The sequence below is a fragment of the Anthonomus grandis genome, chromosome 8 (assembly GCF_022605725.1).
Source record: "Anthonomus grandis grandis chromosome 8, icAntGran1.3, whole genome shotgun sequence".
In the NCBI taxonomy this organism is placed as follows: Eukaryota; Metazoa; Arthropoda; class Insecta; order Coleoptera; family Curculionidae; genus Anthonomus; species Anthonomus grandis.
This window is the reverse complement of record NC_065553.1, coordinates 8,043,767-8,059,634: the sequence shown is the minus strand read 5'-3', so window position 1 is coordinate 8,059,634 and position 15,868 is coordinate 8,043,767. Positions and strand designations below refer to the sequence as shown.

Genomic DNA, 15,868 nt, shown 5'->3' with positions numbered 1-15,868 from the left:
TTTTTTATGTAGGTCTTGCAAACTGATAAGTAACTATTATTATTTTTAATAAAAGTATTAATAAGATATAACGTATAAGGTAGCAATATTTTGTTATGTTAGTATTGCCTAAAAATAGTTATTACTTTTACTTATTTATATACGCATATTACTAAAAGTAATTAGTTATTTTCCTGTGACATTACTATTAAAAATATGATAATCAATTAATATTTTATATTTTCCCATAAATCTCGTAGAAGAAGCCATTGCGATTTAACAAATGTTTATTTTACCTTTTTGTCTTAAAATTATTCAACAAATTTATTGTAATATTATCATATCACAAAGATATTGCCCAAAGATGAATCTTTTAATTACAAAGAACAAAAAAATTATTGACACCTAAGCTCTTTTATATGTTTTTACTGCTAAATGTTAACTCATATCAAGAAATAAATATTAAATGTCCTAAGAGCCTAAATTAACAAATATATATGTTTATAATCCTTAGGAATAAAAGTCTCTTACTTTGCTGTTAATATATTCTAAGAACTTTGAACTATATCTACTGTCAAGTCTACATGTTTAGACAATTATACAATTAGAGACTTAAATTAAAAATCATTATTTTATAAGGCATTAAAATGCTAATTTATTTATGAGAATCATAATATTATAAACTATAAAAACATTTATTGCAAATGTTTTTCTTACTCAGAGCCTAAGCAGGTAACGATCCAATATTCAACATTATATTAACATGGTTGCAAGGTCTTATTTCTAGCTATAATAACTTGTCAATAACTGTAACTTTTCTCCTCCTAGATTTAATTTTACAATGCAATATTTCGTGTTTAAGTTGTTATCAGTCTGATGCTTCAATTTGCTTCCACCCTCTATTTTTTTTCATATAGATACTATAGTCAATAAGTACTGTAACGAAACCGTTCATTAGGTGTGAATTAAAACAATCGAAAATCAGTTAATTTATCTAATTAATTTACACACTTCACTATAAAAACACCGTCACGCACGATTACTAGCGATATTTATTTTTACTGTATTTACTTACAACTATTTAAATCTCGCGCCAATATTCCGAACATTACTTCATTAAACTGACAACTATAGCCGATGCGGCTCCTCCTAAAAGTCCAACCTGGATCATAAACCAGTGTAGTTTCAAACTTGTGGAAACATTTTTCAGTTCATTAGTTTTTTAACTCACACAAAATGCATAATAAATTATGTTCTATTTAGTAGTCTTTTAATTTAAGCTACCCTTACACTTTATACCGCTAAATGTAATACAAAGATGAAAAACGATTTAGTACTATGTTTAATGTACTAAGTCATAAACTACTAAAATCATATCCAATTTTTTAAGAACCCATTTGGTAACTTTGCTGTTGGTTGAGCTGTCTAAAAACACGTTTTTTTTGTTACATTTAATACAATTGTCAGACCAACCTGTCATAATTATGTAAAGTATATTAGACATTATAAATGTTCATTTTAATTATATTTTTTTGATGAAAAGATAGAAAAATATTATTTGATTACAGGTCACTCAAAAAATTCGGTAATAGACTACAAACCAAACTCGTCACGTAACAGCCCCTCAATGCGGCTCCTTATATACTCGGCAGAACGCTGTCCCGGAAGATTCTCGCTAACCTTCGAGAGGTCGTGCGGTGTATCACTTATGTCATTTCGGAATGACGGAGAATGAGCTGGTTTCTTGGCATTTATAATATCTTTATAGTGTAAATTAATGCCTGTATTTTTAGTTTCACATCTTGTTAGATACTTATTAACAGAGGAGTATATTATTTATTTCGAAACTATTTGAAGTAGCAGCAATTTGCTTGCAATGTTATAGTATGATTGTAGCACGTCCAAACTATAATTCGTGCTATTTCTCTAATCCTTTATGTCCTTCTAATTAGACTTTAGAGGCATGTCATTCCATACTTAGTTAATTATGGCTAAATAGTAATTCGAATTTAAGTTTGCATAATGCTTCGCAGATGAACTATATATGCTCAGATGTTTCATTATCCTCCTAAGTTATCATGTTAGCTTGCAAACTTGCAAACAAAATTTATTCTTTGATACTTCATCTATCTTGTGGGATCGGCTTTTAACGAAGTTTTTAATAGTTGTTTTAAAAAGTCCTCCTGCAATACCACATAATGGCTTTAGGCCTCAGGGTACAATTAGCTTATTTGGCAGAGTTACAGGTTCTAGCTGTTGCAGTACCAATTAATTAAAAATTGATTTAAGATTGATATTGTGCGAGCTGTTTCACTTTACTCTCGCCGCGTTCTATTTATAGGCAGATGTCAGTAGGATTAGAAGCATCTCTACCAGTAAAATCAGAGTTAATTTCATAGTACGAGTAATGTACAGACGTTTTCCTTTATTGCCAAATTGCTGTAAATTATGTAATTTCTTTCTTCAGGCAATTAAATCATATGACAACATAGTTCTTTCTACCACTTTGTATAACCAAAGGTTTATTTTAGACTTTCGACCACCCCATAGCCTTCTGAATCTACTCATGGCAACTTTTGCCTTTAGAATTGTTATGTTAATATGAGTTTAAAAAGAGTAATCGTGGTTTTAGGGAGTGTACCGACAAACCTATTTTTCGTGCATCATTTATTAATAATATAGTATGGGTTAGAAAGAAATTGGTTCTCAAAATCTGAAAAGTTTTTTGTGCCATCTTATAGAGACTATCTTCGTTTACACCAACTATCAATGCCCAATATATTCAATTATTAATTGTATACTCAAATTCAATTTTTTGCACAAGAAACTTTATACGATTGGCTTAACGCAATTTTCAAACATAAAGGGCAAAAAAGATAAATATATGTAATGACGTACGACCAATCTCCAACCCCACATTATTCAGTCAATAAAAACCTCCAACTGCCAATTTCGCGTTTGAAAAGCAAGTAGCCTTTTAAATCTTTCCCACAGGTTTTTGAGCGGTCCATTTTAATATTCAGAAGACATCCGAATATCCCGAAAAAAAATCCCCCCATGCATTCACGTCACGCGTCACTCTTTGAATAGACGCGGATCGGCGTCCTTTTTACCCTACGAGAGTGACGCCAGTGGCCTTTTGTGCCTGCGACAAACCACTCGAAGCTGTGGATGTTCGCACGTTGGGGTTCAGAAGGGGATCTTAAAATTTACTGGCAGATTTGGAAAAATATTTTTCAGTTTTCCTTAAATATTTTTTAATGACTTTTTTACTTTGTATATTTTCAAAAACTTGTTTAACCCAAAATCTTAAGATATTTGTATGCAGGTGACCTCCATATGTATGGAAATCATAGCTACATGATTAGCATCATTGCTGTATATTTATTAATTCTTGAACTATTAGCAAAACGATGACGCAGAGTTACAGTACAGTGCGCTATTTTTTTCTTTTTCCAGCATTGAACAAAACATTAATTATATCTTTGTTGTTTCAGACTTTCAAAACATAAGACATCGTCAAACCGATAAAGGTACGTATTTGCACACCTATTCGTCGATATATACCTTTTTTCTTTTATTGGTGTGTTGTAAAAAAACCAAGGTTATATATGGGGGGACCGTTTATCCCAAGAAAAACAGAAAATCAATTAAAACGCTCGAACTACAAGACACTCGAAACGGCGATATACAAATATTTATTCAGTCGGACTGGGAGTGTTAACAGCCATCTTGTGGCGAAAACATTTTACAAGATCGGGAAGGTACAGCAAACACTTGTCAGGCGAAGGCTGAGGTTGTCAAGGAGCATAGATCCTGTGCGCTTGTTGACTGTCTCGATGCAAATTATTGAGATTGGATTGTGTGTGAAATTTTCTTGGGAAAAAAGGATGAAAAAAACTCCGAAACCTATTTTATCGCGCCTTATTTGTTGTATTAAAATGTTCTTCTCTATTATTTACTTTTATATTTTAGCTATAAATGGCAGTGCTTTCATTTCAAAACAAACCGCCTTTAATCACTTCTTAAAAAAAAAAACGTCAATTTCAGGAGTTATATAGGACGTTTAATTTCATATTTGACAAAGTTATGTCAATCAGCTCCTCACCTTCAGCTAAGCTGATTTTGATATGTCAAATGGGAACTCCATCGTGCATCACACTATAGGATAGTCATTTGACACAGCAAAGTATGACGTCGATAAAATATACATTATTTCAGCTTACTATTCGCTGGTACGTCAACCGATTTAATTTTTGTTGCTTCCAATGATGTGCCACACGATAGGGGTTCCCATTTGACATATTAATAGGGTAGCTGGAGGTAAAGAGGTGATTTACTGAACTTTGTTAAATATAATATTATTATAATAAGATAACTCTAAATAAGTCCATACTCTTATATATTTTTGAAAAGGTAAAAAAAGGGCTAATTTTATAAACTATAAATATACAGGGTATTAACCATTAAAAAAAACATATGTTATACTGGGTTATAACTCAGAAACTATTGATCAAAAAAAATATATTTACACCACTGGATTTTACGGAAAAAAAATCCAAAGGAATAAATTTTTACTTTTACAAAAACTTTAAAGATAACGGAGATATCTTGCAAAAGTATCCAAAATGGGACACCCTGTACTTGTTATGCCAAGACAGGCCTTTGAAACTTAACTAGTTTTTGCTCATTATGCACCTTCTTAGCCGCGGTTCACCAGACAAGCTAAACAAACAAATAAATGCCAGACTAGCTAAACCCAAATGATATGAAGCTATTAAGTTACCTGAAGCTGTAAATCCTATATCAAAATTTTAATTTACAAACAACTCTTTCCCTTATTTTAATTTGTCATTTATTTATAGCATGCATTAATGTCCAATTAAGTTATGCGCATTTTACCTAATTTACCCGTTTATCTTTTATAGTATTATTCAATCTTAATTTTAATTCTCAGTTTTTTTAAATTTACTGAATTTTTACTCTTCTGTGCTCAGTGCATTCTTAAAATGGAAGTTTATTCATAGAGTGAAGTTTGTTTAAGGATTCCCCACCAACAGTCTTATTAAGCTATATTAGATTGTAGGATTGTAGGAAGGGTTATAGGATGATCCAAGTAAACCAATATGGTTTAATTTAACAAAAAGCTTTAGACTAATCTTAAAAGTTTCTTAATATTTTGTTGTATGTTTAAAGATTTTTGATACAATAGTATTTCTTCTGCATAAACTAAAGTTATTAAGTATATCCTAATAATTAAGTTAAATAAATAAAAAGCAAGAGAGCAGACGGAAAGTAAAAGGAAGACGGAAAGCAGAATAAGTAAAGATACCACTGCTGACACGTGTTTCTGCTTTTTGACTTCTTCAGGGCAGGACAACCAGAGAACCAAAGAAAAATAAACATAAGGGATCATGAAGAGTAGCAAATAAGCAATATGTGTAATCAGCTTTATTAATCCGATTTTGGAGCAAAAATACAGTGGATGCTAAGGAAGCATGTGTGATCAACCTTAACCCAAGTCAATATAGTTTAAAAAAGATAGCACGGATAGTTAAATACCAAATAATAGGTTTACCGGAAAATCAATAATAGGGTTTTGAAACTATATCGATGAAAAGAATTCTACTGGTATATTACTCAAAAATCCATTGAGAGGTGTATTTAGTGAATAAAATACTTTAATAATACAAATTATACCAAAATAATTTGATCTTGTATACCTGTATGCCCTCATCATATATCTTTAAAGAACAAAAAATATTATATTTTAAGATTTACTTAATATAACTTTATTAAAAGAGGAAACAATAACTATATAAGCAAAAAATAAAAATTTTACTGTCCCAGTTTTAGGCCATTAAACAGCGAACTTGTTATGCAAAGCTTATCAAGTTTTGGGTTATTTCTCCCCACTGAATACTATGTATGCTTAAGATTACATTTCGGTGCGCATTTTCTTTAAGATTGCCTTTTAGTTACACAAGCAACTAGAAAGTTTTATGTGTTTATCCTAAAAATTGAATGCGTGTTTGCGTAAAAAAATCAATTTCTTGGAAAAAAACTTATTTGATACCAAATATTAATGAATCTGTTATTAAAATCAGCTAATCGAATACCATTTTATCAGGCAAAAAGGTGCCTATTCAACGCCAGAACTAAACGTCCGATATGAATTTTTTGCTATTGGAAAAAAACGCACTCAACCGAGAACCGGCGATAAAGCATAAAAGCAGCCGGAAATGAATATCCGAAAAATCGAGAAGAACGAGCCGATTTTTTTTGGGGAAAAAAACGCGAAATCACGGGAAAATTGATGCACGTTTATTATATTTTTTTGGACAGAAACAGGATCGTGTGGAGTGTAAAATTAATAAGCTGAATTGTGGCCAAGGAAAAAGGAAATCTTTTATTTTCTTGGAGAGAAAAGAAAAATACACTGATTAGATAAATTCTGCTTCACAGTATATGGAGGGTTGTTTATTAAATTCAAGAGGTAAAAGCAATCACTACAGTATTAAAGAATATTAAAGGAAATAAAAATACCTATAAAACTTTAGTAATTAGTTAATATTAACCCATTCAGTTAGTTTAAGTTAGTTCAAGTTAATTTAAAATTCTAGACTTCTTCTATTTCAAATAATTAATTACATTAATATTCACGCTAAGAAATAAGTACAACCAAAGTTGGTTGTAAACGATCAAGTTCTTGGTACTCGACCTTGTATGAATCGTAACTTTTAATTTATTGAAATAAGTTACTGATAATAAAAAGCAAGATTCATACGAATGTTTAATGTTATAAACTATTTTAGATGATTCTGTTAAGATTATCATATAGAGAGCCACATTTTACTAATCATTTTGAATATTAAGTGTCTCACTAGTAGAATTCTTAATAAATTTAAAAATATGGAAAGATTCCTTGTGGAAATCTATAAAAACCAATAAAAGTTACTGTATATTAAAAATTGGTTGTGTCGAAGTTGGGTCAACTTTAAAATTATCTTAAGTGACTTCCTCATTTGCTGGTTTTTAACTCATAAGGCTTTGACAATTTTTTCTAATTTTTTCTTTGTAATATTATGTCAAAAATTATACTTGTAGTCAAATTATTAAAGAAAACGAATATAACACACGTAAATGTTAAAAATTTGAATGTAAATTTTTAAATATTGCTCTTTATCCAATTCTTTTTTGGAATGCAAAAGCCGAGTATACACATTTTTGTACTATGGTCAATAGAGTGTCAAAATAGTTTCTTAGTTTTTTTAATTTTCTTATTTTTTTATTATAAAAAAAATCCTCATCAAGCTAATACAATAATTAATTCAGTTTTTAGATGTTGAATGTCGCATTGGTTTATTCAATTATTTTAAATATATTTTTCCCATTTAAGCAAAGAATGAATTTATTAAACAATAAGAATTTATAAAAATTATTCAAAATGTTCAAGATTTACACGCCTAAAAAAATTAAAATTAACTCTCCATAACTTCTACATTAGCTCGAAGATTAATTGTTGCATCTGGAATGCGTTACCATAGTTCTTCTTCATTATTCTCCATTGTCATTGTGTATACCACGGACTTAATATATTAATATATCCCCAGAAAAATATGCAGAGTAGTCAAATCGGGAGAATGTGAAGGCCAATTTACGGGAGCATCATTATCTCTACCTATCCATTTATTTGGGTACCAACCACTCAAATAATTTCTGACATTTAATGAAAAATATGGTGGAACACCATCATGCATTTATCTTTGCAAAGTTAAAGAGGTAAATCTTTCAATAAATCCGGCAAAGTGTTTTGTAGATGATGATGATAAGTCTTCCAGGTTAACTCTAATACAAATATGGCTGCAAATGATGCATTTTCTTTACACTTCCTACATTTTATGATTCATCTTAAATAAACTAAAAGACATAGTACTAATATATCCTTTTTATATTTATATTTAAAAAATCATTCTTGTACACAGAATATAAAGTGAAGGACCTGCGAAGATAATGTACCTGAATAAACACCATAATTTGAAGTGCTTATTATGTATTAAATAGCTCTCTTATAGCTGCAGATAAGGATATCTGATTCCATAGTACTTTTACTCTCACGTTCTTAGCAGTTTTTTGGTTGGGTTTGGGTGGTAGCAAAATTTTAATATATTCTTTTTATATTTAAATAAAACAATTATTCGTGTATACATAATACAAAATAAAGGGGGATACGCCATATTTAGAGTGCTAATTGTCTGATCAATAGTTGTCTCATAGCTATAATCAGGAATATCTGATTCCATAGCACTCTCACTGTCACTTTTTTAGCAGTTTTAGGTTGGGTTTCGTTGGGAAATCAAGAGCAACGTAAAAACGTATTTTTTCTTTCTTGCGTGAATCATTTATTTATTTTATTAAAAAAACTTCAGCACTTTCAGTTGCTTTGCAAGCCTGGCAACCACACTAGGTATAATCTCTTTAGCAGGTATACATTTTACAATGGATCTATATTATAATTTTATACACGCATTTTTAAAAAGCAACAGTAAATTTAGTCAAGGTTGTTAGGGAAAAACCCTACTGAATAAACCGGAATAAATGGAGGACACATATTACTTTAAACAAAGTGTCTTCTTCAGCTGAAATCCATCGATAACTTTGGTTGTTATAAATGTAAACAAATTTTAAGCCCTTGTCATCGCTTAACTTAAATTCACTAACCCTAAATTTAGAAAAGTCTACTTAAGTATTTTTTCAATTGATGTTAGATTATCAACAGATATCTCTGAATTCATTTCCATTCTAGTAATAGTCAGAACGCTACCTTAAACTAATATAAACAAAGCAAAAAATTTTATGTCAAATAGTAAAAATTATTGTAGCGTATTTCCCGTTCGTTAGGTGTGAATTAAAAAAATCGAAAATAGTCAACTAATTTATTTACACGCTTCTCTATGAAAACACAATCACTCACGACTACTAGAAATATTTATTTTTACTCTATTTATTTACAACTATTTAAATCTTCGCGTCAATATTCCTAACTTTACGCCACTGAACTGACAAGTGACTACCATCGGCCATGCGGCTCCTTATATACTCAGCAGAACTCGGCAGTTCCGGAAGATTCTCGCTAACCTTCGAGACGTCGTGAGGTTTGCCACTCTTATAGTATAAAATGATTGCATTAGTGTAAATCTATTCCTATACTAATATTTGTCACTCAGAAATATAAACTTAACGTATGGTTAAACAAAACATTCTACAAGTATTTAAAGCGCTAGAGTTTTGTTCTTAAATCACATCTATGTCATAGCAGTTGTAAGATTGATTTATAGATATCCTAGTTATATTAAAATAATTGACGCTGCTCCAAAATCTTTAATATACTTTTGTAAAAATAAACAATTATTGCACAACTGGATTTTGGATTTCAATATAACTAGATATATAAAGTAGTAGATATACGTTATTATTAAATTACTCTTTTTTGTTTATTTATTTGTAGTATGTAGTTATGTTTGTATGAAGAACCTGTACAAAAATATCAAACTTTTGTTATTAGCGTTTGATCTATTCTTCTGTTATATTTATATTATTGTCTTGCTACTTTTTTCATTTTAAAGCATGAAAATAAATACAGACTATCCGTCTATTTTGCTTTTAGTATCTTACTATATTTTCTATATTATTCTCAGAGGTACAAGGGATAAATTAAATCTTAAATTGTTTCTCTGGTTATCAACAAACGTTTTAAAATTTTAAATCTATTTTTAAAAAAAATTTAACCTTTTTTATAGCTTTTTTTTAGATTTTTATAGCACTTTAAAGTTTTAAAAGTTATCACATATTTAACTACATGTAATTTTAATACAATTATATTGTCTCTGACTTTCTATCATAAAAATTATAGACTGAAATTAGCTGATTTATAATAAAATACTCTAAAACATCTTTGTATTATACGCATAATTTAATTGGACATCATTAGGCAATTACCAATTAAAAGTTAATAAACTATAGTCGTAAATTTTGTTGCATTTTTCGATGAATAATTAAAATTTTTTACTTTAAGCATTTATGTACACTTGTATTTCAAGCGATGCATATATAAATATTATTTTATTAAAAACGTATTGCTAGAAACTGAGAATATTAATATTAATAATTAATTATACTAATCATTATTGAGTTCATTGACTTATTCTGTATTTCCTTAAGTTTTTATTAAATAAATTAATAAGTTAAAGGTTGGAATCAAGGACTATTTAAGTAAAAAATCTTCAATCTCCTTTAATGTGATAAATTTTAACTGTTCGTAGCCTGAACCGTACTGTAAACACAGAGAAACTAGCTGATTTTCCGGCATGACACTAGTGGTACACTGCACGACAACTCAAAGGTTAGCGGGCATCTTTCGGAACAGCGTTCTGCCGAGTATATAATGAGCCGCCTCACCGATAATTGTCAATTTAGTAAAGTTCGGAACATTGGCGCGAGATTTAAATGGTCGCAAATAACTACAGTAAATATAAATATTTCTAGTAGTCACTAGTGACAATGTTTTCATAGTGTTTAAACAACTTAGTTGACTATTTTCGAGTACATATTTAGAAAATACCGAGTTAGTCCGTTACAAGTTACTAATATTACATTCCAGACTTACGTTCTACACTTAAGGACATCAAACCTACAATAAATTGGCAAAAAAAGAAATACATTTTAAAAAAGTCGCAAACCATTTGCCTCTGTCTCCCTTGCAGGGCCCTTTCACATCCCAACCCGGTTTTTATGATGAAGCACATTTGGTCACGCTATCTGCGTCATTTCGTCGTCCCCTACTTGACCATGATGTTTCTTAAGTTCGGTATCAATTTAATTTTTATTAGATTTGCAACCCCTATAGAGTCTACATAATAAAACAAGTTGTTATAACATAATTTATTTAATAGATTTATCCATATCGGTCTCTAAAATGCAGAAGAAAAAACAATTACCCATAGAAAGGCACATAATAGTCAAATTATACCGCTCTTACACCATAGTGGAAAATTGGTCGCCGTTTACGTTGAGACGAAGAGGTAACGAAGCGCAGAGGTCGAAGCGATTTTCATTAATTTCCTTTTTACCATATGCCGCTTCCCATTTATCTAAACTTTATTTTCGGTGCATGAGATTAGTCATATGCCTTTTTATGACAAGGACATATCGATGATATAAAAATAGTTTCTTTTGATGTTGCTTAAAGGCGAAAGGATCGTGTCGAATTACAATGTTAAAGCTTTCAAATGTACGTTTCGCAATCGGTTTATCAAATTATGGCTTTTAATTATCGCAAATTGACGGATATATCATATCAAGACTCATGACCAAGTGAAACGATGGTGGAGCACGCGATCGTAACTAAATTTATGACATTTTTCGAGTTTACTAGATCAGATTTCCTTGCTACTGTGCAATTTTCTAATTAGCTTAACTATTTTATTGACACGTATGCGAAATAAAGCAGTTTTAGGTCAGAATGAGGCATAATTTGTATGATATTCGTAAACCCAAAATGAATCATTTAAGGTGAAGAGTATGATAATCATTTTACTCAGATCAGTTTTTGATAATAGCTTGTTTTAACTATCTATTGTAAATAAATTTGTCTAAATAATAAATGTAAAAATGTCATTAACTAACCTAAAAAATTTGGCAGTCACTTTTATTCAGTTTTTTAACTTAAAAATCAACAATTTGTTTAACTCTGCTTTAAACACTGTTCTTAATGAATTCTTTAATATTAGACAAATCAATAGACAAACAAGAAGATCAAAAGTAGTTTATTAAGAACTACTAAAATTTGACATATTCCTGAGTTGAGTATTTAATTTATTTGTTAAAAGGTGTCCAAGTATTAAGTTCGTTTTCCATAATGACTTCTTAAAGAAATTAAATGATGGCTCGAAATTCAGAATTTAGTGATTATTTTTTATTTAATTATTACTGTTATTATTACCGGAATCAGAAAAGATTATAAATAATTACATTTTACAATAAAAAAAATTTATAGAAAAATGTTATATATTTTGACTCTATTCACTAAACTATCTTAGCTTTTAACTTTGCCTTAAGGTTACTCACAAAGTTATATTTTAATTGTACCATTTGCTTGAAAGTGTTGGCCTGGTATACATAAAATACTACTATCTAACTTTAACAGAGAACTTGGTTAAAAATTCGTTTAGTTATTTTGATAAAAAGCTTTTAATTTCCTAGAATGGAACATTTTGAACTATCATGTTCTTAAGTCATACAAGAGGTACGAGAGTTTTAAAATATTTATTGATGAAAAAAGTAACATTTATTGGCTCTTTCTTCCCAGCTATACAAATTTTTCTTCAACCAAATTTAAAAAGCATTATAGCCAAACCGAATCCTTAAACAATAAAGAACCAGAAGAAACAGCATAAAAAAGGCATCTCAAACGTAAGTACTATTGTGCAAAAATCTGTAATAACTTTTAAATGACAAATAAATATGAACGCAAATATAAAATCGCAGCCCACTAAACTTTTGGTATTTTCCTTCCCACGTATGACAGAACTCAGTGGGTACTACAGCAGGGCTAATTTGAATTTAAAGTACCAATCGTAAAAAAGTACCCGTTCATGACACTTGACTCATTTTAAGTCGAATAAAGCATTTATAGGTGCGGTTATTTTGCACCAAATTTACATTTAGTAATCGCTTTGGTTTGTTTTATGAATAAAAAGTAGGAGTTCAATTTGATGGGAATCAAATGTAAAGCTTTAAACTAGAATTTCTTGATTTGTTATTTTTATGATAAAACAATTACAGGATTAATTAACGCGCTCTTAGCTTTTTTTTGACTGTTTATAACTGTGTGTCTAAATTATCTAAATCTCGTACTTTACAATTTGTTGCAACGAGCTGACGAAGTCATTGAGTTATCTTAGTAATTAAAATAAAGAAAAACATCTTCAGATAAAAAAGTTCGTCATGAAAAAACTAGATGTTTCTAAAAAAATTACTAGTAGGTTATAAAAATGCATACAAATTTCTTTAATAAATATTAGTGGTTCTGAGTGCAAAAAGTCATAACAATTAATAAGTACGGATAAGGTATTCGTATTGCGACATTAGAGGTGAAATTCTAATTTATGGATATTTTGATTTTCTTAGCTCTGAATATAATACAGATAATATCAAACCGTTAGAAGTTCTTTGACAAGATATAATTAAATTCTTATATTTTATACAGTTTAAAAAAGTTAACAGTATTTTTTTGATCATGTAATAAGAATCTCTTTGTAGTTATTTCTACTTTAATTAATAAAGATTTATTTGTGTTATAAATTACTTAATTTTCAACTTAAAGATACCGCGAAATTAGTTTATTGACTTTTCTACGTTGCTATACTGTATGCATAGATTTCGTTTTTTCTTTAAAAATTGAAAAAATGGCATTTATTGAGAAAAATATTTGTAATTTTATTTAGGCCACTTGACGATGTATCATTTTGCAATTAAGTATATTTTTTTAATTATCGAGAATAGGGATGAAAGAAAATATATTTTTTATGAAAAACTATAGTCTCTCAGATCGAATAAAAATTAAAAACCTATTTTTATTTGTCAATTACCATAGATTTTAAGAATATATTAAAAAGTGCTTTTAAAAAGCATATATAAAAACAATACAAACATAAATAAATATATTTATATAAATTATTATATTTTATTTGCACATGTGTTTTTGAAAATATTTTTAGTGAATTGATACAAGAATAGTTTTAAAGAATTATAATAACAGACGCATAGAAGTTTAGATAAATTCAAGTCAACTACATTTCAAACAATTTTTCTAATTAATTTTATAAATTTATTAATGTATTTAGTAAAGCATGCCACCTAGATATAAAATATACTTGTACAAAAATAAAAGAATTAAATTAAAAAAAACCATTTAATCAATATACAATAATATTGTTAGTTATTTGTGAAATAAGTAATTTTCACGAAAAAAAAATTAACACTAAAGAAAGATAAGAAATTTAACTACATTTCTTTGATTTAATAAAAATTACGTTTATTTTGAAAATCATATTTTGCAGAAGTATTAAACAGTACAATGGTAGTAAACAGCAGTAGAAAAGATATAAAGTCACTTCTAAATTCTAAAAAAAGAACCAAAGCCACGAAAAAAAATAAAAATAGAAAATAGAGAAATTTTGTCGGCAAAAAATTTAAGATACCTAAGGAATCAATCTGAAAAAGAGGATATTTTTAAAACCATATAGACAGAACGGTACAAAAATTAAGCATTTATATAGCATATTAAATAAAAATAAAAGTCAATTTAAAAAATTAAATTCCTATATACAACCAGGCACTAAGACCCAAACATACTTACGGATTAAGGGAATAAAAATAAAAAACTACAAACATTCCAAAACGCAGTCCTTAAAACCATAAATTTCATGAAGGATGAAGCTCCATGGTTTCTAAAAAAACTGAAAAAATCAAAGAAACTTCACGAGTATTAAGCTTTTTCAGTTCTAGCTATGTCAAAAATCTCTGAGTACTGAAGAGTTTTGAATCTAAAACTTAACTCTCTCGACTAGCTCTTAAATCTATTGCTCCCAAATATAAATTCATCTAGCTTTCTGTCTTGCCTATTTTAACAGTCAATAGTGAACTTGGAGTGGTTGCAATAACTTTTGAATCTTCCGAGAGCCAACATAATAACAATTGATTTTTTATTACGATTTTATTACCTCGCAACCGCCGAGGTACATAAATCAAAACTTGCGACAAGTCGTTTTCGTGTCACGTCCAACAATTTTAAATTTACGACTTTTTAACCGAGGTTTGCTTTAAATTTAAATATGAACTGTGTTCGCAAATCACAAACAATCTTGTTGAGTTTGGGTTGGATTCTGTCTACTCGGAATTGAAAACATAGCAGTATTTTAAAAAATCTTAGTGCTTTAAAGTTTAAAGAAATATATAGAATTTAATTTTCTTATGTCGAATTTGTAACTGATTATATTTATTTCCTTATTTCTTTGAATAGAAGGTTTCAATTTTTTTAAGAGTATTTTTGAGTTTCATCGACATAAAAAAAATTCCTTTCATATTTTACTTTAGATACCATAAAATATTTATCTTAATGGCAATTTGAAATTTATGACCACGCGATATATTTTCTGTATCACAGCAAGTGATTTGCAAGTATACAGGTTGGAGAATTGAAGATAATGCATTGTCTAAAATTATGGCAACATTGTTTTCTCTCGTCGAAGAGCGACCGCCTCCAGTCGTCTGATCGGTATTTGCTGTTTTATTTTTTACAGAATAAAAATAATAATATTGACATGCCTCATGTTGTGTGATGCTGCACTATTAAATTTTAAATGTGGCTTTGACTTTTTGCATTTTTTTGCCTTCAAGATTGTCATAAATATTACACAAAAGTGCAAGAACCTTCTACGAAAGAGTCCAGGGGTAAAAACGATTAAAAGAAATAGTTTGTAGTGCCCTAGAAGTGGATTCAACATGATCAAGTAGAAATGTTGCAGAGAAACTGGGTATGGATTATAAAATTATTATATATAATATTTGGAATAAATATAGATCCAAGTATTTCAAATATTCCAAAACTCAAGTCTGATTTCGCGCAGACCAGTGGAAAAAATGTAATTTTATGAAACCATATATGAATTAGCCCAAGAACGAAAGTTTAAGCCTTTTACGTAAAGAATCAATTTTTATTTTTTTTTAGAGTTTTCATTTTATATAGTGTTTACAATTATCAGAGTTTAGGTTTGATTTTTTTTAGAATAACGCTTTAGTTTTCATTGTGCATGCAACAGAAAGCATA

At 29.1% G+C, this 15,868-nt stretch overlaps 2 protein-coding genes across 3 annotated transcripts in view; one reads left to right on the top strand and one right to left on the bottom strand.

The window, feature by feature from the left end:
• The window catches only part of LOC126739918 (uncharacterized), a 110,356-nt gene extending 95,659 nt beyond the window's left edge, over positions 1 to 14,697 (bottom strand). Inside the window, exon 1 of the mRNA XM_050445747.1 lies at positions 14,399 to 14,697. The gene's annotated coding sequence lies outside the window, so the exon portion shown is untranslated. The remainder of the gene's footprint in view (positions 1 to 14,398) is intronic.
• LOC126739916 (frizzled-2) overlaps positions 1 to 15,868 on the top strand; it is a 198,236-nt gene that overhangs the window by 3,834 nt on the left and 178,534 nt on the right. For both annotated transcript variants that reach the window (XM_050445743.1, XM_050445744.1), the window contains exon 2: positions 3,477 to 3,512. The gene's annotated coding sequence lies outside the window, so the exon portion shown is untranslated. The remainder of the gene's footprint in view (positions 1 to 3,476; positions 3,513 to 15,868) is intronic.